The sequence below is a fragment of the Molossus molossus genome, unplaced genomic scaffold (assembly GCF_014108415.1).
Source record: "Molossus molossus isolate mMolMol1 unplaced genomic scaffold, mMolMol1.p scaffold_m16_p_2, whole genome shotgun sequence".
In the NCBI taxonomy this organism is placed as follows: Eukaryota; Metazoa; Chordata; class Mammalia; order Chiroptera; family Molossidae; genus Molossus; species Molossus molossus.
The window spans coordinates 8,035,538-8,040,095 of record NW_023425355.1 but is presented as its reverse complement, the minus strand read 5'-3'; positions in this window follow the sequence as shown (position 1 = coordinate 8,040,095).

Genomic DNA, 4,558 nt, shown 5'->3' with positions numbered 1-4,558 from the left:
TGAACTTTCGAAGTACTTGTTCTAATTCTGTGAAGTATGCTGTTGGTATTTTGATAGGGATTGCATTGAATCTATAGATTGCTTTGGGTAATATGGACATTTTAATGATGTTAATTCTCCCAACCCATGAACAGGGTATGTGCTTCCACTTTTTTATATCTTCCTCTACTTTTTTTCAACGACCTGTAGTTTTCTGCGAATAGGTCCTTTATTTCTTTGGTTAAGTTTATTCCTAGGTATCTTAATTTTTTTTTGCTGTGATGGTAAATGGGATTGTTTTCTTAGTTTCTCTTTCTGTGACTTCATCATTGGTGTATAAGAATACCATCGATTTCTTGACGTGGATTTTGTATCCTGCTACTTTGCCAAATTAGTTCATTAAGTCTAGTAAATTTTTTTTTTTTTATCCTCACCAGAGGACATTTTTCCATTTTTTTGTTCAGACAGAGCGGGAGGGAGAGAGAGGAAGAGAGAGAGAGAGAGAAACATCGATGTGAAAGGGACACATCGAGTGGCTGCCACCCGCACGACCAACCAGGGCCGGGGACAAACTGCAACCGAGGTACATGCCCTTAGCGGGAACCGAACCCGGGTCTCTCAGGACCGCAGGCCGGCGCTCTAACCGCTGAGCCAAACCGGCCAGGGCGAGTCTAGTAAATTTTTGATGGAGACTTTGGGGTTTTCTATGTATAGTATCATGTCATTGGAGAATAATGACAGTTTAACTTCCTCCTTTCCAATTTGGATCCCTTTTATTTTTTCTTCCTGTCTGATTGCTGTGGCTAAGACTTGCAGTACTATGTTAAATAAGAGTGGTGAAAGTGGGCATCCATGCCTTGTTCCTGTTCTTAAGGGACATGCTTTTAGTTTTTACCTATTGAGTATGATGTTGACTGTAGGTCTTTCATATATGGCCTTTACTATGTCTAGATATAATCCCTCTATTCCCACATTGCTGAGCGTTTTTATCAGAAATGGATGCTGGATTTTGTCGAAGGCTTTTTCAGCATCTATTGATATGATCATGTGGTTTTTATTCTTCATTTTATTTATGTGGTGTATCACGTTTATTGATTTGCAAATATTGTACCAGCCTTGCATCTCTGGAATGAATCCCACTTGGTCATGGTGGATAAATTTTTTGGTGTATTGCTGGAGCCGATTTGCTAGTATTTTGTTCAGAATTTTGGCGTTTATGTTCATCAGGGACATTGGCCTGTAGTTTTCCTTCTTTGTAGTGTCTTTTTCTGGTTTTGGAATTAGAATTATTCTGGCTTCATAAAACGAGTTTGTAAGTCTTCCTTCTTCTTGAATTTTTTGAAATAGTTTGAGGAGAATGGGTGTTAATTCTTCTTTGAATGTTCGGTAAAACTCCCCCATGAAGCCATCAGGGCCTGGGCTTTTGTTTGCTGGGAGAGTCTTGATTACATCTTCAATTTCTTCTGTTGATATTGGTATGTTCAAGTTTTCTATCTCGTCCTGATCCAGTTTGGGGAGACTATATGTTTCTAAAAATTTGTCAATTTCGCTTAGATTGTCGAACTGGTTACCATATAATTGTTCATAGTAGTTGTTAACAATCTTTTGTATGTCTGTGGTGTCAGTTGTTATTTCTTCTCTTTCATTTTTGATTTTGTGTATTTGGGTTCTCTCTGTTTGTTTCTTGGTGAGTCTAGCTAAGGGTTCATCAATCTTGTTTATCTTTTTGTAAAACCAGCTATTTGTTTCATTGATCCTTTGAATTATTTTTTTGGTCTCTATGTTGTTTATTTCTGCTCTGATCTTTACTATTTCCTTCCTTTTACTTGCTGTGGGGTTTTCTTTTTGTTTTCTCTCTAGTTCTTTAAGTTTGTGAGGTTAGATAGTCTATTAGAGATTTTTCTTGTTTTTTGAAGTAGGCCTGTAGTGCTATGAACTTCTCTCTCATAACTGCTTTCGCTGCATCCCAAAAATTTTGTGTTGTTGTGTCTTCATTTTAATTGGTTTCCATGAAGTTTTTTATTTCTTCCTTGATCTCCTTGGTGACCCATTCATTGTTTAATAACATGCTACTTAGCTTCCATGTGTTCAAATGTCTTTGTATGTTCTTCTTGCAATTGAATTCATGCCATTGTGATCTGAGTAGATGCTTTATATGATTTCAGTCTTCTTGAACTTGTAGAGACTTAGTTTGTGCCCTAACATGTGGTCTATCTTTGAGAATGTCCCATGTGCACTTGAGAAGAATGTGAATTCTGTAGTTTTGGGGTGTAATTCTCTGTAGATATCTATTAAATCCATTTGGCCTAGTGCTTCATTTAGAGTCTCTGTTTCCTTGCTAATTTTTTGTCTAGGGGATCTATCCAGTGATATCAGTGGGTGTTGAAGTCTTCTGCTATGATTGTATTGCTGTCAATTTCTCCTTTGAAGTCCTCCAGAAGATTTTTAATGTGTTTTGGTGCTCCTATATTGTGTGCATATATGTTTACCAAGGTTAAACTTCCTGTTGGATAGATCCTTTCAATATTATGTAGTGGCCTTCTTTGTCTCTAGTTATGGTCTTCATTTTGAAGTCTATTTTATCAGATATGAGTATTGCTATCTCAGCTTTTTATTCCCTTCCGTTTGCTAGGAAGATTTTTTTCTATCCCTTCACTTTCAATCTATGTGAGTCTTTTGTTGTGAGGTGCGTCTCTTGTAAACAACATATAGATGGGTCATGCTTTCTTATCCAATCAGCTACTCTGTGTCTTTTTATGGGAGCATTCAGTCCATTTACATTTAAGGTGATTATTGATATGTTTTTATTTATTGCCATTTTTGTTTAGTGTGGTTCTATTTTTCTTTCCATTTCTCATGGTAATTACAGCAGTCCTTTTAACATTTCTTGCAGTGCAGGTTGGGTGCTAATGTATTCCCTTAGCCTTTTTTGTCTGGGAAGCTCTTTATTTGACCTTCTATTTTGAATGATAGCCTTGCTGTGTAGAGTAGTCATGGATTCAGATCCTTGTTTTTCATGACCTTGATTACTTCATGCCATTCCCTTCTGGCCTGTAGTGTTTCTTGTGAGAAGTCAGCTGAGAGCCTTATGGGGTTTCCTTTGTAGGTAACCTGTTGCTTCTCTCTTGCTGCTTTTAGGATTCTCTCTTTGTCTTTAATTTTTGGCAGTTTGATTACTATGTGTCTTGGTGTGGGCCTGTTTGGGTTCTTCTTACTTGGGGCTCTCTGTGCTTCTTGAACTTGAATGCCTTCTTCCTTTACCAAATTAGGAAAGTTTTCCGTCACTATTTCTTTGAATATATTTTCTAACCCTTGCTCATTTTCTTCTTCTTCGGGGACTCCTATGATGTGAATATTATTACATCTCCAGTTGTCCCACAGTTCTCTTAAGCTGTCTTCCTGTTTTTTTTTAATAGTTTTTTTCTTTCGGTTTTCTGATTGGTTGATTTTTTCTACCCTGTCTTCTAATTCACTGATCTGGTCCTCAGCTTCCTCTACTCTGCTTTTTAGCCCTTCCAATGTGTTTTCATTTCTGATATGTCGTTTTAATTTCCAACTGGTTGATTTTCTACATTTCTATGTCTTTGCTTATGGTGCTCATGTCCTTACATTTGCTGTTGAGCTTCCTGAAGATCATGGCTCTGAATTCTAGTTCTGTTAACTTGCTTAACTGCACCTCATTTATCTCATGTTCAGTAGAGTTCTCTTGTTCTTTCATTTGGCTTTTGTTTCTGTTTTTCACCATTTTGGCTATCACAGTGGGCTTTGCAGCCTGGCAAATTTTCCCTGTGGGTGTTGGTGTTATGCTCTTTGTGGCTCCCTCTCTTGGGTTTGGATGAGGCAGGGAGGACCCACTTTAACCACCACTGTCAAGTCTTAACTTTCCTCTACCTTTTTTTTTTTTTTTTTTGCCTGTAGGCTATTAGTAGAGGTCACCTGAAGAACCTTGGTTTCTGAGTTGCCTGAAAAACTCCCCCAGGTGCCCAGTGGAAGAGGATTTCCCGAGGGTGGGGCAGATGCTGGTTGTAAATGGGCCTCAATTAGCATTTCAATGGCCACCAGGTGGGGTTGAATCTCTGAGGGAGGGGCCGCCGCCTTTCCCCAGGGCCTTTGGAAGGAGTAAGATGACCACAGTCCTATGAGGCTGCACTCAGCAAAACCTCTGAGCACCCTCCAAATCCCGAGTGTCTCCACACAGTTCCAGTCCAGTCTGCCTTCCCTCTGCCAGAGTCCAACGTGAGTGGCTGCTGCTAATTTAGCCTCTGTCCAGACTCTGTGTCCTGAAGCCGCCTGGGACTTTTAACCTGAGGGCTCTGCTTCCAGCTAAGGCGTGGCACCCAGGTGAGGTGGCAGCAGCTTCCAGCCCAGTGTGCTGGTCCCAGCCTAGGCTGCTTCGGACCGTGGCTCCCGGCTCCCTCTCGCGTTCTCGCAAACCTACCAGGATTGAGTCAGTGTCCCTGGTCATGTGGTCCTCCAGGCTGCCTTTCAGTTGCCCCTTCCTGACGATTTGTGTTTATTTTTGTTGTAAATTCAGTTTGGTCCTGGGAGATGGTCTGTGTAGCTCCATTCACTCCACTGC